We start from the raw sequence: 26,202 nt of genomic DNA on the forward strand, positions 1-26,202 counted from the left end.
GAACTGTGATGGGGGGGGGCACGTTATTTTGTTGTTGGGCCCCCTTTTTCTCAGTTGGAGCCTCTTGTTTTTCATTTAGAACATTCTTTCTCTTGCCACGCTCATTCGCTCTTGTTTCAAATGATCTAACTCCCCTTCTGGATGATAGGTTTGTCGAAGGGTGGTTAAGTTTTGGCAACCATATTCAATTCAAGTATAGAGCGTGAGGTAGTATGGCCCTATACATAGGAGAGGGTCGACTAGAGCCTGCTGTTTAGATATGATGACGTAGTGTTTGTCCATGACGTAGATCCCTTTGCACTGAGCTTCACTGAGGCTGGTTGATATGAAGTGAAAGGATGTGAAAGGGGGCGTGTATTTATTATATAATATGTGGTGTTCTATATACATAATATGGTCCAGTTCCGGTTTATAGCGGAATAGTATAGGTCTTGTTTTGATGTATGATTGTCTAGGACGCAAGAGCGCAAGGACTCACTCACAAGAGGGTTAAAGTTGAGTAACGAGCGCCTAAACCGCCGATGATGACAGAGTGAGAGGAAGATATTTCCTGGCAATGGCATCATCACAGCATCATCCATTGCTTGCAATACCCACAAACACATTGCAATATTTACATACACACACATACACATATTATAACTCGTCAAATTTGTCAACCACCCGCATATCAAACATATTAGGTGGTACTTACAAATTTTGAGTCCTTCCTCTCTCTCTCTCTCTCTCTCTCTCTCTCTCTCTCTTGGACACATACTCACAATCACAATTAGAATATGCCCTGTTTTTGGCTTTGTGCCTTTCCAAAATGCCATATGTTATTTTGGATATAATATGTTTGTGTTGTCAAACATATGTATTATAAAGGGATGATCGGCTATTTGATTAGGCAAATATAATGGACAAAAACCATCCAAATTACTGCATTATTAGAACGAATCAAAATTTTGGAAATGAGCCCATTATGGTTGTTCCAAATCAGCAATAATGGGGGGGGGGGATATTTATTAATGGGAATAATTGGGGATGGGGGGTCTGTCAATATCAGTTCTAACTGAAATTGGTACAGCAGTGGACATTAGAAAGAAGTTATCTTTCACCTTCTACTTCTACCGTTTAATTAGGTATAGAGGGATACGACAGACACATCAAATCAGGCTACCAGTTTTGTAAACAGATCGTAGAAGCTTCCATAAGTCGAACAGACCTAAAGTAGGTTAGCGTACTTGGTTTCTCATGCGGATTATTCAAGGTTCAAATCTAGCTGTTGGCTCTTAGATTTCTCCCTGTGATGGACAGTGGGACTAGAATCGAGAGAACACAGTTCAGAGTTTGAATATGGGTGGAAAGTTCTTATCTATATGGACGGACTCGCTTGACAGGGTAACCCCAAACAAACAACCAGCACGTTCGAGCGGTCATGTTAATAAGTAAGTACATTGAAAACTGTGGTTAGTAGTCCACAATGCTGGATCTGCTTTGTTATTAACGTATTAAACATGCATGCTTTGTTTTTTCTGTAATCCTAACCGCTATCGGACTTTTACGAGGGTCGTTTGAAAAGTCCGTGCAAAGTCAGAGAGATAGCACTACTGGCGTGTATCGAGGTTAAGTTTAGTCAGTAGCATCTCTTGCAAGAACACACACCAAGTTTCAGCCAGATCGGTCTATTTCTTTGTGTTTGGCATTCGTTTGAATCGAGGAAGTCGAGTGATTTTCAAAAAATGGACGAAAAAGAATTTCGTGTGTTGATTAAACATAATTTATGAAAGGCAAAACGCCTCAGGAGACTAAAGAGAAGCTTGATAAACATTATGGTGACTCTGCACCTTCGATTAGAACAGTTTATAAGTGGTTTCAAAATTTTCGGAGTGGCCATATGGGCACAAGTGACGCTGAACGTTCTGGACGCCCTGTTGAGGTTACTACTCCAGAAATCATTGATAAAATCCATAATATGGTGATGGATGACAGAAGTGTGAAGTTGCGTGAGATTGCTAGTGCTGTGAGCATCTCGAATGAACGGGTACATAATATTTTGCATCAACATTTGGACATGACAAAGCTATCCGCAAGATGGGTGCCGCGATTGATCACGCTTGACCAAAAACGAAATCGTGTGAAGTGTTGCAAGGACGGTTTGCAGCTGTTCCAGAAGAATCCGCGTCGTTTCGTCACTGTGGATGAAACATGGATACATCACTACACTCCTGAGACCAAAGAACAATCTAAACAATGTGTTACCAAGGGGGAATCTGCGCCAAAAAAGGCGAAGACCGTTCCTTCGGCCGGAAAGATTATGGCGACTGTCTTTTGGGATTCGCTAGGAATAATCCTCATCGACTATCTGGAAAAGGGTAAAACTATTACAGGTGCATATTATTCATCGTTATTGGACCGTTTGAAAACCGAGCTGCAAGAAAAACGCCCTCAATTGGCCCACAAAAAAGTCCTTTTCCATCACGACAACGCACCAGCTCACACCTCAGCAGTTGTGGTCGCAAAATTAATGGAAATAGGATTCCAACTCGTTTCACATCCCCCTATTCTCCAGACTTGGCTCCCTCGGACTACTATTTGTTCCCCAATATGAAGAAATGGCTGGCGGGAAAAAGATTTTATTCAAACGAGGAGGTGATTGCAGAAACGAATGGCTATTTTTCAGACTTGGACAAATCCTATTATTCGGACGGGATCAACAAACTAGAGTAGCATTGGACGAAGTGTATAAGCCTAAAAGAAGACTATGTTGAAAAATAAAAAAGGTTTACCCCAAAAAATTAAGTAGTTTTTATTTTTGCACGGACTTTTCAAACGACCCTCGTACCTATTATCAGAGATTAATCAATCAATCAATCAGATGGGTGTGAAGAAGCTGACTACAATTCAAGTTGAAATTCTAAATTCAAAAAACATAAGAAGACCAAAAAGTACCCTTTACTAAATAGATATACACTTTTTTCTACTTAATTTAGATTTAAATTTAAATAAATTAAAAATAAGTACAATAAATCCAGTTCAAAGATTCAAGATAAATTTTACAGTTTAAACTTTTGTTATAAAATATTATAAAATAGAAGGGAAATTATATTTTCACAGCTTTTCCAAGAGTTGAGTAATAAATAATGAAAACTTTTATAATAAAAGCTAAATTAGAATAAACATTTTGCCAAAAGTCAGTAATTTGTATGACAAGCTTGTCAAAAACTTTAAATTACTTTAAATAATAAACAGTCTCTGGATAATAAAATTTAATTTTTAATCCAAATTCATCTACAAAACTGTATGCGAAAATTATTTTGTGCAAATTAATAAAAAAAATAATCAGTATCTGACGATGATAAAAAAGAAAAAGATTAGAAAAAGTGAACTTTTTTGTGAAACTCTAAAATATAAAGTAAAAGAAATATTTAAAAGTTATACTCTGTACGAAGAACGTTAATAGACTTTTCACGTGAAACCTATTAAAATGTACAAAATGGCATTGTTTATTTCATATTAAACAAATGTTAGAGAACATGAGACACAAAATGGAGTTTCTAGTGAAATGAAAGTAATTCCAGGAGAGGGGGAATGTTTTGTTTATGCAAAGAGAATAGGTACATTGTGGCAGAGAAATGTCACTATAGACCTTTGTAAATATTTCATTAATTTGCTTAGTAAATCCACATTTCTTTATTATTTATACATCTTATTTACAACGCGTACCACGTCCATTTAAAATCTACTGCAGGCGTAATTCTTTTTTTTTAAGTCTTTTTCTTTTAGAGGAAATTGTTTACTTCAGTCTTGGGATTTTTTTTTTTTTTTTTTTTATTGTATATATTTATTTATTTACAACCTGTATACATATAACATACATCAAGTAAATGCGTTCATCAATTTGTTAGGCACAGGTTGTAGGCTGAACCCGAGGATCCAGCGCCACAATCGGGAAGGCATGGTGAGAGGGGCCAGCCAATGCTGGAACTCTCTAGGGGTTGGAAGGAAGTTTAGGAAATAGGTAAAAGGTCACGGGGCCAACGTCGTTTCAGGCGTCGTGGAGGACTGTCGGGATGGGTTGTTGTGGATAAGGCTTGTGCTGTGGGATTAGGATGTATGGTTAGACATTTGACGAGTGAAGTGTACAACCATTTTTTCTCCGCAATCTTTTACATTTTTACTTGAGTTTTTTTCATCCTTTTATTTAGATTTTCATACAGTCATATTCGTTTTGAGTTTTTCTTTCTTATGGTGTAAATAGTTTTTGTTAATTAATTCTTTATCTTCTGTAAATACTGTAAATAGTTAAACAATTAATAGTAAAATCGTAGTGCTGAACATTGATGCAGAGAGTAGTGGGGATCATTGGACTCTTGAATGTTATGGTAAGGTGAGCCAATAATTACTACTAGTTAGTTATCTATTGAAGTACAGAGTGGTGGGGGAGCTCCCTTGCCGTTCTGATAACTGCTATACTTTAGTTCCGCCCTGATAGGGCTACAATGAGCGCTCGGAGTAGTGCTGACGCTGCCCTTCAGACAGCTCCTGTCGGATTGGGCGGTGCTCTGATGGATACTTCTGCATACAACACTGTTCTAGAATCTGATACTTCAGAAGTATCAATGAGGCCTCCTTCAGTAAGGAGGAAGAGAGTTTACAAAAAAACTAGCGCGCAAACTATCTCACCAAAGAATAAAATAAAAAAGGGCACACAAGAGAACACAGACTCTGATAGTACCTCATCAATAACCCCAGCTGGGGTGCCTTCCTCATCTGCGAAAACTAATAATAATAACAACAATAACAATAGTAATACACAGAAACCTCCCCCAATTATGATAAATAATATTCAAAACTACGTCGATTTCTGCCACCATTTAACTTCTTTAATTGGAAATGAACATTTCTATTGTAGAGCGAGAATTAACGACCTCTTGCTCTACGCAAATGATAGCGATAGCTACAGAAAAGCAGTGAAATACCTACAGGAACGTCATTTTGATTTTCACTGTTATCAGTTAAATGAAGATAAATGCTACCGGGTTGTAATCAGAGGTTTACATCATTCAACCCCGGTTGGAGAGCTTAAAAAAGAGCTACAAGAAAAGCAATTTCAGGTATTAAGAGTGCACCCAGTCTTGCACCCCAGAACCAAAGCGCCTCTTCCCCTCTTCTTCGTCGACTTGGCCAAAAATAAAAATAGTTCTGATATTTTTAAATTGCAGTATGTGCTATATACAAAAATCAGCGTGGAGGAGCCTCGAAGAAGAACTAATATACCCCAGTGTGTGAGATGTCAGGAATACGGCCATACCCGCACCTATTGTAACCATCCTCATAAATGTGTGCGTTGTGCTGGAGCTCATCCTTCTGCGGAATGTCCAAGACCACTAAACATGCCAGCCACCTGTGCCCAATGTGGAGGGGCGCATCCAGCGAATTATAAAGGCTGTGTCACACATCGCGAGCTTCAAAAGCAAAGAAATATAAAGCAAATTACGGCGGCGCAACAGCTCACTCCTGAAAATAGGGTAATCACGAGGACAGCATCAACTGATGCTAGGCAGTCGCTTCACACACCTTCACATCTACCTCAAATCAGAGCAACTAGAGGGAGTCTCAACCCTGCACTCCCAGCTTCGAACACTCTTGGACTAGTAAAGCCGACTACCAGCTACGCCCAAGTAGCCAGTGCCACAGTCAGACCCAAACCCATTCCCAACACTCCAATCCCAACAAATCCTACACCCCTATTTACTCCCTCAACCTTACCTCCACCTGCTATTGATCTTTCTCATCAACTAGCGTCCTTCTTAAACGATTTTAAATCCCTTATTACCCCCCTTATTTCACTCCTTACTACTTTAGTATCCCGACTTCTCCCAAATCCTAACCCATGAATCCCTTATCTTCAAAGCCTCTCACAGTTCTTCTCTGGAACTCAAACGGACTACTGACACATAAACATGAACTCGAAATATTATTGAATGACAAAAACGTTGACGTAGCACTTATTACAGAAACTCACTTGACCGACAGACATCGTTTTCACATAAACGGTTACACTACTTACAGAACCGACAGTACAGCACTGAGAGCTCAAGGTGGTACCGCTATCCTAGCCTCTAATTCCTTACAGCACCATTTGCACCTATCACAATTCACCGACTCCTATCAATCCATTTCAATATCGCTCCAATTTTTTCCTTTTCCTATCACCATATCAGCAGTTTATTGTTCCCCTTCCGTCCCAATCTATTATCCCCAAATGAGTTCCCTCTTCCAATCTTTCGGTCGCCGATTTATTGCAGGAGGAGACTTCAATGCAAAACATCCCCATTGGGGTAGTAGACTTGTCAATTCCCGTGGCCGTCTCCTTAACAACTTAATCCTTGCCCAAGGATATTCCTTTTTCTCTCCCGACCATCCCACCTATTGGCCTTCAGATCCAAATCGTGCTCCTGATTTAGTTGATTTCTTTGTCGCTTCTGGTGTAGGATCTGTTTTCACAACAGCACAGTCCTTGAACGAACTATCTTCTGATCATTCCCCAGTGCTCCTAACCCTTAATATATCACCTATTCCTAAGCCCTCAAGACCCTCCCTGATACAAGGTCCCGTCAACTGGTATCATTTCAAAACCATCCTTGATCAATCCCTAAACCTAAATATCCCCCTAAAATCCGCTGAGCAAGTAGAAGATGCAGTACAGTACCTTACAAACAATATCCAACATGCAATCCAGCAAGCCTCCTCTTCTCCAAAAGCACGTCCCCCACTCCCCAGCCAACAACTTCCTACTCACATTCATTCCCTTATTTCAGCCAAACGGCGGGCAAGGAGCCGCTGGCAGCGCACTCGTTACCCGTCCGACAAAAGAATATTCAATCAGTTGACCAACCAGCTACGTGAGCAATTAATATCCTGGCGATCCTCTCAGTACAGCAAATACCTGGAATCCCTTTCCACCGACGACAATTCCCTCTGGTCTGCCACCAGAAAAATCCTAAAATACCACACCATTCCAGCTCCCATTCGCTCAGAAGATGGTTCGTGGGTCAGATGCGACAGAGAGAAATCTAACTTATTCGCCACTTACCTAGAGAAAACCTTCACTCCTCATCCCGAACAACCTGATCCTCTTCATATTCAACATGTCCACCAAAACTTAGACATACCTCATCCTCTGGAACTTCCCCCCAAAGCTTTCCATCCTTCTGAAGTGAAATATCTCATTGACCATACTCCTTTAAAAAAATCCCCAGGACATGATCTTATCACCTCCGAAATAATTCGCCACCTTCCCCGAAAGGCCATAGTTCTCCTAACCATCATCTATAATTCTGTGTTACGGACCACTCACTTCCCCATTCAGTGGAAACATTCCCTTATAACCCTCATTCCCAAACCTCATAAAAATCCTAGCGAAATGTCCTCTCATAGACCCATTAGTCTCCTCCCAGTGTTATCCAAAATCCTTGAAAAGCTCCTACTTAAACGCATAATTCCAATTTTAGAATCCCATAGAATTATCCCTAATCACCAATTTGGTTTCCGATCCCAACACTCCACTATACAACAATGTTTCCGAGTAGTGGACAAAATATCCTCTGCTTTAGAAAAAAAAGATTTCTGTCTAGGTGCCTTCCTGGACGTAGCACAGGCTTTTGACAGGGTGTGGCACCCAGGACTGTTGTACAAGCTGAAGCAGTTCCTTCCCACTCCTTATTACCAAATCCTTCAATCCTATTTGACAAGTCGCTACTTCAAGGTTAGATGTAGCATTGAATTCTCTGATGCTAAGCACATCCAAGCCGGCGTCCCGCAAGGAAGCATCCTTGGCCCAGTCCTATATCTAGTGTACACTGCTGATATCCCCACGCACCCACATACCTTAATTACAACCTACGCAGACGATACCGCAATATTATCCTCAAATCCCAATCCATCTGAAGCCTCCACATATATCCAAGAACACCTTGATCTCATTTCCTCTTGGTGCAAAAAATGGAAAATGAGACTGAACGAAGACAAATGCCAACAGATAACATTCACCTTACGTAGACAAACTTGCCCCCCACTACTCATACACAACAGAGAAATACCGACCTCCACACAAGTACGCTACCTAGGACTGTATTTAGACAGTCGACTTACATGGAACCCGCACACTAGACTGAAAAGACAAGAACTCAATAGACAATACGGACAACTACGAAGACTGCTAGGGCGGAGATCAACCATGAACGTACATAACAAACTGACTCTATACAAGACACTACTAAGACCCCTCTGGACCTACGGAGCTGAACTGTGGGGCTCTGCGAAACCTTCCAACATTCAAAGAATCCAATCCTTTCAATCTAAAGTCCTTCGGCATATCGTCAACGCTCCTTATTATGTATCCAATTTAACCCTCCACACAGACCTCAATATCCCTTTTGTCAATGACCTAATCCATTCTTGGGATTTTTAAAAAATAATTTAGTTTAATTCAATCCGGTTGCTCCTATAGGATCTCCAAATTAGTAAGCGACTGTTCGAGAAAGGATTTAAAAGAAGAAGAGACCGGGAAGCTTTCTTTAAATCCGGACATGTCAGTACAACAGGCATTAACCAGTTATGCGTGGAATTTAGTTTTTTTTAAAAAAAACCCACGGCGTGCGGAATTAAAATCAGACAATGACGTGTGTATACACGTGTCGAACGCAGGGGACAAAACAACCAAAAGTTTACAACGTCAGTAATAGTCACTGCAAGCGACTTTTTCTGCAATCTCTGGCGCTTGAGATTACCAGAACTTTCTGTGCTCTTTCAAAATCCGCTTCACCGCTTCACGTATGCATTGCTCTAGTTAACTAGGGACGCAAGAGCTTTTTTACAAGGAAGAAAAGAGCTTTTTGAATTCTGTGCTGAATGAAATCATGTCTGAATCTCTATTTAAGGTAAAAACGGCATTGCACAAGAGTTGAGAGCTTCTATTTGTGTGCGTAATTCCCCAATCTCTAATGCGGAGACCAAATATGTACCTTCCAATTATCATTTGGCTGACTCCTACCATCCCCCTCCGTATAAAATACTTGGCAGTTCTATTGGGTAAGATAAAGGAAACATCCCACCAAATAATATTCTTATTGTGTTTTATTAAAATTTCGAGTTTTTATAGTTAATGGCAATTTTATAATGTTCACAACGAGTATACACGTCGAACGCACCGAAACAGAGATTTGGTTTGGTTTGACGTGTATACCCGTCAAACACGCTTAACTGGTTAAATAGCTAAGGAATGGGCTAAACTGGAAACCTCAAGATGATCTGGTGTTGCCAGCATCACAAAACAGTTTCCTAGGGAGGGAAAAAAGTTGTAGGAGCACTGGAAGGATACGGAAGGAATTAGACTAGCATATGATATCATTTAAGCGAACATGAGTTTAACTCTGCATTGCCAATCCGAAGTCAATTTGACTCCAAAAAAAAATAGGAATGGTCTCTGTTTCCGCACATCTCATAGCTATCCCAAAATGCTCTTAGATATGCTATCCCCACTCTCTCACCATTCGAGCTGTCACGAGCTGAAGACCATGGAATTCTTAGTTTCTTTTTGCAGATTAGTTTACTTGAATCATAGGAGTCATTTTGACTTCATGATTAGCATTTGCCTAAATTTGCTTATTTGATAAATTTTCATAGAAAGTATCAAGGCACAAAAAAAAAGCCTCTTTCTAGAATTGATTTTCTGTCCGAATTGCAGTAAAAACTTGCAGCGAATAGGGTAATTTCCGATCCGTGTCAACAGCGCACAGTAATTGAAAAAATAGTGAATGTAATTAAAAAGATGAAAAGGTCCATGATCAGAAGGCAGTCAATCAGGATTCTAGAAAATACTGAAATTATTGCGATCCTAAGTTGAAGTTAATTCCTTCTGCGTGAAATGTTAAAGCCGATTTGTGTGGACAAAATTCGTTTTTTCGTTCTTAATTGATATTCTTTCTCATCCTTTAATGCTAATTTTATTATAAAATTGAAATCAATATAAAAAAAAAAGATAAAAATAAATTATGGAGTCAATATGACTCCACATTGGCAATAACTGACTAAGTTCGAGCATTGGCAGTACAGTGTTAAGAGTACTGATGTGCTGAAAGGTCGATGGCCAATCATTTATAGAAGAAAGGATGGACGGTTGCTCCTGAGACGCGTAAATATGACGCGGAAATTTGTGTTCCCCCAGAAGTACACATTCAAAGGAATACTAGGGAGATTTGTAGCTTAGGAGGCGCCACAATAGCCTAACGATTGGAAGGGGAGGCTCACAAAACTAAGATGTATTTTGGTTCTGAGTACGATTCCCGATCTAGGTCCTTGGATCTTTTGGGTTAATATGAGAAATTTATGGTGAAGAATGTTTGCTAGTCGTCCACGTCACCAATAACATTCAGCAGAGTTCACCTAATAGAGAGATTTTGACCCTCTGTTTAGTGTAACTAAGTCCAAAATTAAGTTTGGATGTACCGTGATTTTACCGTTTTCGGGCAAGTTGTTAGATACCAAGCTATTCAATTCGCATTTTTTCGTATTTTTTTTAACTGAAAATAACTTTTTTGGACTAAGGGGATTTCAAAACCATCACCATACATTCTCTTACAAACTCGAAATGTGTTAGCAACAAGTGGCCGGATATAATAAGAGCGGAAATGGAATATCATATTTCAAAATACCTAAATTTCTCACGTTAAAAAAAAACTGGTCACTGAATATAAATTAAGTATCCATACTTAAAGGCAGGACCTTTGGACTGCTATTCCAAATCCCATGACCTTAGTTGACCCTCCCTCGAAAACTGGTCACAAAGGTCATATTCTTTTTCCCTTCTTCAAGCTCCTAAAGTAATTTAAATAACGTGGAAAAAATGTAAATTAACTAATCTGAGAGGAATTTACTTCAAGAAAAAAAAGGTTCACATTTCTAGTAAGGAGAACTAGTCACAGCTAGGTGGTTTCTGCATCGACCCCCCTCTGTAGTAAGCAACCCTTTTTTTGCCCTTTAGGGCACTGTGAACAAAAAAAAAGATCTTGGGCATTAGTTCGCTTTTAGGGTGGATATTTTGTTACCAGAGAACAAGTTTAAATTATTATTTCTATTTTAATATTTTTTTTTTTTTACCGGCAGGTACTTTAGTAACAAGTAAATGGTCAACTGATGTCATCTGTGATAAGAGCGAAATTCCCAAAAAAAACTAGGTGGGCGCTCCAAACCCTAATGCACCACGAGGAAATCGCAGTACCGTTTTTAGAACTTGTATTATCAGGAAGGGGACGGACATTAGAACAGTAATGAGACGGTTACGTTGAGCGGAAAAAGTGCGTATGAATGTTCGATTACGTAAATGAGGCAAGGAAAGGTCATGAGAGTGTTAATAACAGATGTATTTTTGAGCTTAGAATAAATAATGACCAAAAGAAAAAGTAGTTGTAAATTATTGTGAAAAGTATTTTAAAAGCGTGATTACTAATACGGCGATTAAAGTGGATTTTAAAGACACTTTTGGGAATTTAAAGGAGTTCAAATTGTGTTGCAAGCAAATCCTTTAACATTGAAAAGGTGCCTGATTTCCTCTCAAGAGAAAGTGATGTATAAATTACAATTTGGGCAATTCGTATATAAGGGAAATTGTCACCAGTTATGGGAATTTAAATGCCTAAACGTCGAAGGAAGTTTACTTGATTTTCTATAAAATGGAGTTTAAATCGGGCAGCTTATTCCGTTCACAAAGTGAATCACAACTAAAGTGACAAAATATCAATTTAATACAAATAATATTGGGTATAACATGTTTATAAGTTGATATTGAAGGTGTTATAAGGTCACTGAGGTGGGTTTATAAGACGGAGTCAAGCCCAAGATATTTATTAAAGCTCTCTCTAGCAAGCTCCCTTATACAATCATATTAAGGATGGAGGAGAACTATTCCGTCAATAACAACACTAGAAGGGGATGTGAAGACATTGCTGTAGTTGTTGTTGTACGAACAACTCCCTTATTTCCTGTATATATCCTTAGGTTGAACAGAACTTGCGGCTTTCAGTGGCGGGAAGTAAGTTGAAAACCTCGTTAAGGAGAAGACTTGTGAAACCCTCTAGCCCCACATGGTCGGATGATTACATGAAACCTATCCAAAAACCACTAATCATCCAACAGCATCAAGTGAGACTTTCCAAATTCAATCCTAATGTACACGTGAATCTCTCCAAATGACTTAGATACTATTAAAGTAAAGTAATTGCCTATTTTTTCAGGCGGGGTTTTACGTCCAACTACCAATTAGGTGTCGTGGACTGAGGCGACACATACTTTATTGTAAATTTCTTTTGGTGACCATTAAATAAAATCCAAGGGCCTAGACCGAGGGAATCGAACCCCGTACTCCACAATTCATATTAGCTTTGCAGGTCTCGCCTCTAACCGCTCGGCTACCGTGGCTCCTACTCAGATACTAATCCACTTTACTGTCTAACAGGCAAAAATTTATGTAGCAAATTCAATTCGAATGATATTCAGACTTTAGTAACATGAACTTGGGTGCTGTGGTTGAATTCCAGAATTTTGCATAGAGCAATAACAAAGGTGTGTGAACTTAAATAACGTAAAAAATACAAAAGGGAGCCGACGTATGGCAGTTGTAGACAGAGAACCAACAAGTTAGGTTCTTTTATTTTTTGTGTGTTATTTTAATAAAGTATAATTTGATTTACAATTACTTTTTGACATCTTGTGGGTGCTATTTTGAGTTATGATTCCGTCACTACACTATTTATTATACATTTATATATTATAAATCAATATTGATAGCATTCCTATATTGTTATACCCCACTTTAACTGTAAGAAAACCAAATTTCAAAAGAGTTGATGCTCTCAGAAGTAGATTAGTTATTCAGTCATTCTCCAAAGGAAAACTAATTAAAGTAAAGTAATCGCCTATTTTTTCAGGCGGGGCTTAACGTCCAACTACCAAATTAAGTGTCGTGGACGGAGGCGTCTAGCGAACATACTTTACTATAAATTTCTCATATTAACCATTAAATAAAATCCAAGGCCTAGACCAGGAATCGAACCCACTAAACCAACAATACATCTTAGCTTTGCGGGTCTAGCCTATAACAGCCCAACATACTTTACTGTAAATTTCTCATATTAAACATTAAATAAAATCCAAGGCCTAGACCGGGGGAATCGAACCTACTAAACCAACAATACATATTAGCATTGCGGGTCTAGCCTATAACAGCCCAACATACTTTACTATAAATTTCTCATATTAACCATTAAATAAAATCCAAGGCCTAGACCGGGGGAATCGAACCTACTAAACCAACAATACATCTTAGCATTGCGGGTCTAGCCTATAACAGCCTAACATACTTTACTGTAAATTTCTCATATTAAACATTAAATAAAATCCAAGGCCTAGACCGGGGGAATCGAACCCACTAAACCAACAATACATCTTAGCTTTGCGGGTCCAGTCTATTTACTGCTCGGCAACCTTGGCGCCTATGGTAAACTTATTATCTTATAAATATCTATTACAACATTGAAAACCTAACAATCATAAAAGAATTCTGACGTAACGACAATAAAGTCACCATACTAATCGTCTTAGCATTGACTGAATCTGATCTTATTTTGACAATGTTGACATTCACCCAGAAGAATTCAGTCAAAAGTCACAATATCGTGTCAATTTAAAAACATTCTCAACACAAAACTGATATTCTATCTCTAAATTTGAAAGATAAATACGAAAAAAGTTAGAATTGTTCCAGTATGAGCAAGATTAGATTAGATTAGACTAGGGCGGCCTCAGGGCCTACGCCACTGCGACCCCTTTGGGTCTATTGTGGCTCCCCTAACTTTAAAGCTCACCCTCCAGACCTGTCCTTTTAATTAGACTCTTAATGCTGGAGAGCGACTCTTGGGTAAAGCTCACAGGCCTTGGTTTTTCCTCCCCGAGAAGTAACATCCTTAGCCACACGAGCCCCTCACACTGACACAACACATGTAGTGCCGTTTCCTCCTCTTCCTGACAGAACCTACAGAGGCTATCATCTGCCAGGCCCATGCGATGCATGTGTTTTCTGAGTCTGCAGTGGCCAGTTAATAGGCCTACAATCATCCTGATAGCCCCACGGCCTTGACGGATTAATTCTGCAGTCAGCCTCGGCGAATAGCCTTTAATAAACTCCTTCGCCTGTCTCTGCCCAGTGGTGGCAAGCCACCACTCCTGGGACCTACTCTGCACCCATAGATTAATGGTCGCAGTCTTAACACACTTCGGAACCCCAAAACAGGGCTCCGGGCCAACGAAGTATCTCGCAGAGCCTTCCCGGGCCAATAAATCTGCCGCTTCGTTACCCTTATGTCCTGAATGACCAGGTACCCAGACCAGAAAGACCTTATTTTGGTCACTGATTTCCTTCAGGGCACCCAGACAGTCCCAAACCAGTTTTGAGTTAACCTGATACGAACTAATTGCCCGTAGAGCAGCCTGACTATCCGAGAAAATTACGACCTTAGAATTAATAATTCCTCGCCCTTCAATCTCGGTAGCACAGAACCTAATTGCAGTTAGCTCAGCCTGAAAAACTGTAGCTAGTTTCCCTAGGCTAACCGAAAAGCTACATTTCGGCTTCACCCCGTACACTCCCGCTTCCACACCCTCCTCCATCTTGGAGCCATCAGTGTACCACATTGAATCTCCCACCACTGGGGGTCCACGTCTCCAAGCCTCCCGGTCTCCAATACAGACTTTGAACGGCTTGTCGAAGTTATATTTTGGAGTCATAAAATCCGAAGGCAGACCCAAAATAGGATCGGCCTCCAGCTCCTCGTACAACTCTTGATATGCTCCTCCATGCCTGACGGTAATAGGAGCTTGTCCTTCCATAATGTGGAAGTATGAGCAAGCTATGACGCATAAAATGATTTGATATTCCTCGCTCTACCAGATGTTCAAGAAAGCTAGTTAATTCCATTGAAATTTTTTTAAGAGACATAAATTATTATATTCTAAATTGCTAAGAAAAAATTAATTAAATTGCTTTTTATTACGTAGTAAATTTAATTTCACTTATAAAGGAAATTGAGTACAAAACTGAACCTTAATGATTGATTCCTGTATTCGATAATTAAATTTCCGTTCATCGTTAGTCGTGTTTCTCATGTAGAGAAGTAACAAAGGAAACTAACAACAAAACTATGAGAATTTACAGGAAATTGCAAATAGAATTTTAGTAATGAGGAAGTAGAAGAATAAAAAAGGAAGTGTCTGAAACAGTGTAAAGTGTAAACAACCATTTCCCGCCCCCGCTCACAAGACAATTATTTTTTACAAAAAAAATTTACCATCAAACATATGTAAAGAAGTAGTAAGTTAGATTTTGATAAAAAGTATGCATGGAAATAATTGCTAGCACAAATTTACTCGCAGAGTTGCAACATAATGGAGCGTTTTGTTATATAGAAAGAGAGAGGAGAGGCTATTTTATAATGTTTGCACAGATAAACAAACATACCACTTGGTGAGAAATTTAATGTCCCAAGTGGACTTTCCTACTGTTGAATAAATATTTTCGCAACTACACTGCATACATAGATACCAAGGACAGGCATGCATACAACAAAACAATATTTCCATGTGAATTATACGACCTAAATTAACCAAAAATGAAATGTACTAAACAACTATATTTATATATACATATATAATATTGTTTTCCCCTTGTCATATCCATACCCACATACACACTTGTGTCGATTTTATAAATGAACCGTTAAACAAAATTTCCAATCAAATGAATTTTGTTTGTTTTTCCTACAAATATACAAGAATATATCTATATGATTCTCTGGAGAATAGAATCATATGGTCGGTGCCCAGAGTCGGTTGAATCATCATCGCAAGTCATTCCATACAACGGGCCTCCCCATCCCAATCCAATATGCCATTTTAAATCAACCAACAGACTTTTCGAAAATATACAACAATGTCAGTATTAATACAATTTGTTAGTATTTTCTTTTGTTGAATAACAATTCCAGAGAATAAATAATATTTTGGTGTAGAGAAAGAGAGGAATAGTAAAATATTGGAAAAGTTAAAATGTTTGTTCAAAGTGAATGTTTAATGAACTGAGAAAATAAATTTTCATTTTCTGGAAATTTGATATACTTTTACAACGGCCCTTAACATGACAGTGTTAAGTAATAATTTTCATCATCACTCACCTTCACTCTTTAGCTGGGGCACCACGACCTCCTGGAAAAAAAAAATAAATTGCCTTGGTTAGTAACCAGTCTCAGGGCTCAAAAAGTTATGGGGGGGAGGATAGCGCTGCATATTAGAGACTATAAGAGACCACTGCCATCAGCAGGTATAGGCAGAAGAATTCCAGTTCGATTTCCAAAAGAAGAGATCAACTGTTCCTTCTCCTAAAGACGCTTCCTGGAGGAAGTATTATGGGCACAACTCAGATCTCCACCATTTAATTGTAGATTAAAAAAAATAGCAAGGAGAAAAAATATGTAAAATCAGTGCTTCACATCTGTTTCATTTAGCAGCAGAAGATTTCAGTCTAGGAGAAAATTATGCCAAGAATATTCTACAATATTATTCGTAAATCACTTAATTGCTCCCCAAATAGAAACAGCTAGCACCTTGTTTTAAATTTAGTCAGCATCACAAACCAAGAGGGGAGATTACTCTTTACTTAGTTCAGAGTACCTACCAGGAAACGGAAGTACTACCAGCATGCTGCTGCTGCTCTGGCCAACAGCAAATATAAATTTCCCTTTCTCTCAACTGCCTAAATATTCTATTTCCGTTTTAATGATTGGAAGGTTTAAAATATTCTCATAACGTATTATAAATAAATGGCTCTGTCAAAAGTTTAAAACTAGACTTTAAATAACATTTATTTATAAATTATAGAATGTTACGTATATTTGCTGCTAAAAATTTAACCAAATTTTGATATTGTATATATAAAATGTTCAGAGTTAATTTAAGCATTCCAAATTGAAGTCAGATATGACAGAATGTGCTCGGTTTGGCATCAACCCGGTAACTATGGTTTTAATTTTAGAAATAAATTCCAAATCCCCAGATAAAAGTGACTGAAGGTAAATATTAAGCAGTTACGATAACATGAAGTTTCTGACAAATAGTAGGAACCTTTTTCAAGAAAATCCTATAAAAGTATCAAAATACATGTCTGTTTTATAAAATTGTACTTCCTAAGTTGCACTAAGTGCCTCTAATTTGAAGTTCTTGCTGTGCTTTTAATATTGCATGACAATAGAAATGCCTTCTTTTAGAAGGGTCATCAGAGGATTTTAAAATTGAACTTTTATTTAAAAGAAAAACCTAAGCAAACTTTTTTAATAAAAGGTACAAGGAAGTTTTAAAAAAATCTTGTTAACCTTTTTCAAGAAAATTGTGGGAAATCTAAAGCGACAATATATGGGGAAATATGAAAGTGCTACGCAAAATGAAACGCCTCTGATTATCTATTTCTATTTAATTAAGTAAGATGAAACATCAAAATAAATATATTTTAGATACAATAGTCTGACAGACTCCGTAGCTGTTATCCAAGAAAGATTCAGACAACTGAAAAGTTATCAGATGTATCTTACTTAAAAACATTTAAATTGGACCGGACGGCATGTTGGAGGGGTTTCGTTAGCTTCAGAAAAGGAGCACAATAGTTGTCGAAGTTCGCACGATCAGAGTGCTCTAAATTTCTACTCAATTTTGACCCACTTGCAAGTGTGGTACGAGACGGAAGTATAAATGAAGTCAAATCTCAAATGATTAATCTCCTATATGAAAGATATCAAGGAAAAGATCAGGCCAAAGAAGAGAACAATCACAAAGAAAAAATTTCTATCGAACAGACTCGTCCAGGATTCACTAACTGTAGAAGACAAGATCCAAGAAAATCCACAGAAAGAGAGGATGTCCAAACAGGTACAGAAAAATCACCTTGCAGATATAAAAATCCAGACGGTTTTCTTCTTTTAATGGCAGCTCAGAGACAAAGATAAAAGTGCAGCATTAGTGCAATGAAAAATAATAATATTCAACAACTGAAAATAATAATACATCAACATTCGCAAATCGACCTAAGAAACCTAAAAATACCTGAAATTAAATGGGTATTTACAATGAAAATAGATCAATCTAGACAATGAAACCAATACAAAGCGCGGATGGTTGAAGAGTTTCTTGCAGCAGTATGAAGTACATGGTTTATTCAGGGACTTTTTACTAATTACAAGACCAAGCTCAATAAAACTTCAGCAAGCAGCAAAAAGAAGATTAGAGATTCACCATGTTGATGTAAAAAGTGCATTTTAAACAGGAATTTGGAGGAAGATTTTTTTTATAAAAACAATCAGAAGTAAAGAACAAGGAAATAAGAATAAATGTACGGGTTAAATAGGGACTGAAGAAACTTCCAGACAATGGAATGTATGAAAAAATGAAACATTAGAATGCAACAGCTCTGAAAGTGACGGTAGAATTGATTAAAAGAAAAAATTAAGATAAACACGACACGGAGTTTTATGAAGATGATAATTTTGTTTTCATTTCCTTTTAATTTGAAACTTTAAATACAGATTATAAGAACAAAGACCTGGGAGGAGAAACAAACAGTTGTTTAGAAGTGCGAATCAGAAGAATGGGTTTTCATGAGTTCTTTTGATCAAGAAAAATACATTGATGAAGTTATAATGTGCACAAGTACCAACCACTATCCACATTTCTTGCATGTGGACTTTAAAGTTTAAAGTAAGCGCAGAGGTTACTAAAAACTTTATCAAAATCTCCTTGAATAAATCTGTGGCTTGGTGCAAGAAGTGTTAATGACAGATTTTGGTAAAAATGAGTAAAAAATCTGTTTTGATAAATTAACCATCAGAATATTTCTTGCAAGGAGTGGCGAAGTCAATTTCAAAGTAGTAACTGAGTTACTAAAACTTACCAGTGCCAATCTCAAAATTTAGCATCAATATTTCCCACCCTCCCGGTAGACCATAGAGGACGTACACTCGTAATCCTTTTTTTGACATTGGCACTTATTGCACCAAGCCACAGAATTAATCTCTTAATACATCCTGCATTTGTAACGCCTTAAGCAGAACAAGCCATTATAACTATATATTTATTGAGAAGATAACTGGAAAGCAGCTATGCGAACTCTAAGATATCTGAACGGAACAAAGAAATTAGGCTTTCACTTGGAAGGAAAAAATTGTTCGGATCAAACAGGATACACTAATGCAGGTTGTGCTGGAGAATTAACAAACCAGAAGTAGATACTGAGTTGATAGAACATGAGTACATGGATATGACGAACCAGCTGAAGAAGATTCAGAGGGTACCGATCAGTTTTGTGGTAAAGGTACCTCAGGATGATTCACAATGGTAACCATGAGCTCAATATTAGCATTCAATTGAGTTCACCATTGACGGAGTAAAATTTGGTACAAGCTGTTTTGAAACATTTACGAATAGAAGCAAACTTTTCTAAACAAAGAGGCTTAAAACTAACAAACATCGATTGCACAGTCTACGATTATCTGTGTTTTGTGTTTAGAATCATATAATTATTGGAGAGTGAAAATGTACAATCATTTCCTTGTCGTAATGATATGATGAATATTATACTACAAGTTTGAATTATTAAAAATAAAAGATTTTTTTCTTGTTTTTATTAAAAAGCATAGGTTATTGTAGATTAAATAAGACATCCCAGCAAAGCTACACAAACAACTCCTCAAACACTCAAGTGTACCTAGCAAAGGTGTGCGACAGTGTTCTGCTAAATCACAAAGAGTAATGCACTATCGAAACGCCCACAAAAACACTTTATGTATTTATGTATGCCTCTTGTTCTATAAAGAAATATTGACTCCGAAAGAAGTTAAAATTAGTTACTATATTAGATATTATTACTATATCGTAGTGGATTTAGCTTTGCAGTAACATAGTAATCACTTACGATTCACCGAAGAATAATGTAATAAAAAAACTCAATTCAATTTAAAGCCGATTGTCTCATTAAGAGAAGACTATCTTACATTTACAGCACTGTTCTGCTTCTTTAAAGGGAAGACATTTCTTAGAGTAAAGAGGTTTTGGCAAAATTTGAGAAAGAGAATTGAGTTAAAGTATAACCAGCAGCTTGTAGAAGAGAAAGGCTACTGGACTACTACTCTGTATCTTGCCTATTTTCTCCATCTAAGGAAATGAGAGGGTTAAACAACGAGCAATGAAAAGGAGCAAACTATTGACGTGGAAGAAATGAGCTTGTGAGAAAACATATTGGAGGAGTGATGTACTCAGTGATTAAGAAGTGAAATTGGACCGTTTATCGGCTACACGGTTCGGAAACCTTTCTGTGTACAAAGGAAAAGAATGAAATACAAGAAATGATAGAAAGATGTCTAATAAAGACCGCAGGACTAAATCCGGTATAAGATGGCACCAAATCTGTTAATTTGGAATAGTGCGAGGGAGGTCTAAGATCATAGATGGGTCTGGTAAGTTCTTACCTTACATTAGGAAGCAAAATCGTTATACATTCTGATTGCAACGACATGCGTGTGTATTGAATAAATCAAAAAGCGTTGTAAAAATGAGATATGGAAGCCTAGAGATAAGTTTTCAACACTTTTCCTTAATTCCATCATTAATATTAATTTGAGCAGTTCTTTTTTTTAAATAAACAGAATAAATTTTAAAGGAATCACATCAATAACCTGGAACTAGATGTTCTTGGTTAACAGTAAAAAGAAATAACATTAAGAAATATACAAAAACCGTAAAGTAATGGGGCCATGAAACAGCGACTGGTGTAGCTGCACAATTTATTTACTGCATCATTAAATTTAGCTACAATTTTAAATATATATAAATGCATTAAGATTTTATCTTCTAAAGTTGTATGGAAAGTCATTCAATATCTTTAGGCTAAATAATTTTATCAAATAATCTCATACAACCATCTTGTTTCTGTACCTACCCTGTCCAAGTTAGTTATATTGTATTATATAACTAATCAGTTCAAAGTGGTAATGATTTTTTATAGAATATGTTATATTCTTAAGAAGTAGCTCATAGTTAAACAAAATGGCAACATTAAACAGTCTAAGATTTTTCAAAGTATAAATTTATCAAAGTTTATAGCAATTTTAAGATATCTTTGAATCATCCAAAGGTATTTCTTTGTGTTATCCAAAAATAAGTTATAAACTCCATTACAAAAATCTTTACAATTATATTTTACACATTTAAACGGCAGTACCTTCTTGACAAAAACCCAAGCTAGCAAAGAGAAAATTCTTTCAGGTGGCTTTTCTGTTTAAAAATATCTTACAAAGCTAACTTTTTTTTTTTGATGGACATAACCCAGAACAAAAATAATTAAAGTCACCATTATTAGTCTGTTACAAAGTTGATGAACTTCAAAGTAAGAAAATATTGATAGAAACTGAAAATAAATCGACTAAATTACCAGATTCAGTTAAGAACTCACAACTTAGTAATTCAGAACATTGTTAACTTATTTAACGATGAAATCTTTCTGGAATAAGTCAATTAAAATAAATCTTTGAATTAAATAAGAATTCTAATTTACATTATGGAACTTCCTAACTTTGGATTATGTGGCCAAATGAAGTAGAAGTGAACTTCAAAAGAAGTTAATAAAAGAACAAATCGTAAAATGAAAAGTAGATAAGAAAATCAATGAATAAAATCAATTATCCTTGATATTGCTACATTATTTCACTCAAAAAAATATAGTACCCAATAATATAAGAAATCTTAAATATGCTTAAATTATATGAACATTCAGATTTGGCCTTGAGATTTGTTCATTAAGATATTAAGTGATTTCAGAAATATTTAAAAACCAAATTAACTTACGAATCAATGGAAACATATTCAATCCATGGTTTTAAGAATATTAGTTGATCCAAATATCCATAAATACAATTAAAAATATGCTAAAAAGATCATTAAAAAAATGCATTCAAGGCTGAAAAATTGAACTCACCTTATTATTGGCCAGGAAAATATTTAATGGATTAAATATGAACGCACTACTCGAAACTAATATATAAATACAGTTTTATTAATAATTTTACAACATTTACATAAAAATATCACTTTAAAACACCGGATTAAACGGATACAGAATTTAGAAATTACGTCACACAGCCAATCTGGAAAAGAACAATGGCGTCTTTGAAAAAAAAGTTCATTTGTTTCAAAATAATTGATATAATACAAATTAATAAACTTAAAATAAAATTAATTATTATAATAATCATTAAAAACAAAAATAAAATTAATTAATACAATCAATTTTAAATATTGTGTTTTTTTATCAGTTATTAAATATAGTGACGAGTTTATTTTGAATCATTAAAATTATTAATTTAATGAATAAAACAAAACAAAATTAATAATTAAAAACTTTTTACTAATTAGTTTAAATAGAATTTAAAAAAAAACAAAATTCTAATTGTATATGTATATAAATTCAAGTTAGGAGACCAGTCTTAGTGACGTCACGTTATGGAATCAGATCTTCAGATATGTAAGTAAATTTAATTGAACAATTATTTAGAGTAATTTTAAAAGATTTAATAAAATATGTTGTACAATGTGTTAAATAAAGTACAAACATTAAAATCACCAAAGATTTTTAGTACTTTTTACGGTCAACTTTTTGGAAAATTGATGAGTAAAATAAAGGTCCATGGAAGCTGAGTTGACTAGAATTATTTAAACAAAAAATGGCGTTTATGAAGTTAATTATTAATTATTAGAGAAATATTGTCAGTTTTTTATTTCTTTTTAAAGAAAAATCAAAACTTAAAAGTGGTTTTACTTAATTTTTGAATTGTTAGGAGATTTCAAATTATGAAGTTTAAAGTGGGTTGGGAAAAAGTAGAATGATTTTAGGTCAGACTTATTTTAAGGATATTTTAGATTAATTGTTCAACATACCTTACTTTTCATGTACTCTAATTACAAAATATGATATTGCAACGAACTTCTTTTTAGATTTCATAACTTTTCTTGATCATCAATGAAAAGAATTAATGAAAGCTGTGTAGTTATAGTTAAGCCTCCAAGTTTCTTCATTGAAGTTAAATTGAAAGCCCTCCAAAAAAATAAAAGAAAACCAAATACATAAATAATTTTCACAATTATGGAGTTAATATTTTACATTAACACTTTATCTTATGTAAAAATTTTCCCAGTAAGACAATTCTCTTTGAACCAACTGTAGATTCTGCTTGTGGGTGATACATTTCTTCTTCTAGTAGGAAAACTACTTCTTTTAGGTAATTACTATACGATTTTAAACAAAATCTTATGATTCCAGGTGCGGTCTTTCATGCAGTGCGTTATCGTGAGTTCCATATATTGTGCTTCGAAATTCAATCATATGCTGCAAAAGTAGAGAAATAGGACGTTAGTGACCATGAATAGGTAATGAAGCTATGTATAAATGTTTTTTTAAATTCTTATCTTCTTAACAACATTTAACAGTTTAAAATGTAAGAGTTAATTAAATGACAAAAAGTACTCGAATCCATTCCAGTCATATGTCAGCCATTTAGACATTTAGCTCGAAAAAAAGCTGTTTTATTCATATTTCTTTAAACAAATTAAGTAACTTCTCTTGTTAACCTTAAGTGAAATAATTAAGCCTCAATATTTAATCACCAAACTGATATTAAACATTACCTGGAAGTAAAAGAGTGTCCGATTTCAAAGACTGCTGCAAGGAAAACACTTTTTAACACTTTTCTGAGAGTATTTAACCTCTGATATGGATGCTACTGATGTTGATTGCCAATCAAATGAACAGTAAATACCACAGACTTCATTAATTTGAACACAAAACCATGGGAACATTATAAGGATTTCTCAACTAGTTACTTGCTATAATTGTAAACTCCTGTTTAATAGAACTTGATAAGAGAATCACAAATGAACTGTAAGGTATATAACCCCCACTTCTTTAGACAAACAGGATAAATGCTATTAAGAAGTTTATTTGAACACTCACTCTATAGTTTTATTTTGCAAACACTTTCCCTGAAGTATTAAATCCTAGAAATATAACCTAGAATGGTGGCTGTAACAGCGCTTAAACATTTGGCAATGTAGACATGGATGCAAACTAATTAAACTTAGCTACTTCTATTCAGTTTTACTACTTATTTTATTTTTATTATCACTATTATCAGTACAGGAATATGCTGTTGTTTTTGATGCAGAAATTACCTTAAAATTAGCAACATTTGAGTTTGTTTTAAATAGTTCCAGAATTTTAATGTAAAGTCACAAATTTTAGAAAATTGAAAATAAATAAATAAGACAAATCAAAGATAAAAATGTGATGTGCAGTACTTTGACGTATCGTTGATTTTATCCGTCCAATAATGAAGTATTTTGTCTATTTCTAACCGGGTTCGAATTTCGATCATCTTCACTGAGTCATCAGTTTGGTGCAGAAAACTTGACTTCTTCATTCCATCCGTCAGTTTTTTTCTGCAACCTAGTTCACCAGCTGTTGGTAAGAATTGATCTGGATGCTGGAGAAAAGGAATTTAAAACTATAATTTCTTTGCTCTCCATTAGCAGCGTATCCTAGTATTTTATCAAAAAAATATTTCCGCTTTTGTTTTACATTATTCATTTGTTCTAATTTCTGCAAATTTGCTCCTTGTCAATCATATTGTTTGGCTCAATCTTCTGAGGAAGTCCAGAATTGGTATTTTCATTGGTCGATCATTTCCGGTATTAAATTTGGAACTTCTCGCCAACGCAAAGATTCTCCAAGGACCAACACATACATCTTTTGCCATTGCTTTCTGCCAGCGGTTTCCATTTGTCATCGTCTCACCCGAAGTTGAGCCACAACATCATTCAGCTATTACAAAAATTAGTCAATCACATTTACCACAAAGACAGTCCTGTACATTTCACGGGTAATCAGACTTGAATTCCTTGTTCTGACTGCTGTTCCGATAGACCGTGTAAAGTTCCTTTTAATTTTTATTGTACAATGGTTTCCAATGTTTGGCACAGAGTTTCCACTGGAGACCACTGGTACTACTGAACTCTGAAGAAAATGTTTTTAGCTCAGGTTTGGTGCGCTCACAGATGAGTACCTTCTAAAATACGTATCTCATCAAACCAAGAGTCGTGGACAGCTTAGCGTTGTTTCGCTTTAATCCCTTCTGACCCAAAACAGTTTCGGTCAAGATCGGTGGATAACTAAATTGTAGCGAATGTTAACTTATGATAAAGAAATGTTGCTTTATCACACAACTTTTGTTTTTGGGAGGGAGGTTATTCTGCACTGCGTCCTTTAATTAGATGTATCGTGTCCTCCTCTAGTTACCAGATAAGGCCTTGCAGCATTCCTAGTGATGCAACAACTCACCCAGGAACTGTTGAGAAGTTCGAAGAGGAGAAATAGGAGCCGGCAGTAAGAAATAACTTCTTTCTAGAGCCAACTATAAAAACAAACAGTTTTCTCCTTGTTTTTCCGCCAGGAAATTGAAAATGTATAGTTTCTTTTATCCCTCGTTGCTCATATTTTTGTATTGCTTCTTACTATTTCCGTTTTCTTTCATCATTATAGGTTGATTCATCAGCTTGGTGTAACGTATTTGATTTCCACTTATGTTTCTGTCATACACTTGCTGGGTAAAATCACAAGATATTATCAAACGTTGCGGACCCAAAACATTTTAAAAGTGATAAAAGATTATTAAAAAAATTCCTTTGAAAGAAATTTTACTTCAACAATCGCAAGGTCTGCCCCGAAATAACCTCTCTACTGTTATCAATGTAAAAAACATTGTTTTTATCTTTTTTTTCCGGTTAGGTTAGGTTGTAAAATGATGTTATTTTTAGCGGCGAAGTGTTGAAGTGGTCATTATGGAATGAATTCTAGTTATTTTCAAAATGTATGCACAAAACAAATGAATTTTATTAACACTGATTGGTTTGAGCTGGCTCAGTGACAAAGGTGAATTCATTTTCGTTTTCAAAGAATCATCTGGTTGAATCTATTTGCTCTAGCTGTGTTTGAAAACTCTATGTGTTTTAAAATAGTTG

The 26,202-nt window shown here is 36.0% G+C and overlaps 2 long non-coding RNA genes across 2 annotated transcripts in view; both read right to left on the bottom strand.

The window, feature by feature from the left end:
* LOC141451413 (uncharacterized) overlaps positions 1–26,202 on the bottom strand; it is a 228,678-nt gene that overhangs the window by 69,524 nt on the left and 132,952 nt on the right. Inside the window, exon 3 of the long non-coding RNA XR_012456758.1 lies at positions 16,269–16,299. This is a non-coding gene — a long non-coding RNA (uncharacterized lncRNA). The remainder of the gene's footprint in view (positions 1–16,268; positions 16,300–26,202) is intronic.
* On the bottom strand, positions 22,221–24,053 carry LOC141450623 (uncharacterized). Its single transcript, XR_012456196.1, has 3 exons — positions 23,815–24,053; positions 23,068–23,515; positions 22,221–22,277 (listed from the first exon to the last, which is right to left on the bottom strand). It is a non-coding gene; the product is annotated as an uncharacterized lncRNA (long non-coding RNA).

Source organism: Rhodnius prolixus, unplaced genomic scaffold (genome assembly GCF_049639745.1).
Source record: "Rhodnius prolixus isolate KJV_2025 unplaced genomic scaffold, Rpr scaffold_8, whole genome shotgun sequence".
In the NCBI taxonomy this organism is placed as follows: Eukaryota; Metazoa; Arthropoda; class Insecta; order Hemiptera; family Reduviidae; genus Rhodnius; species Rhodnius prolixus.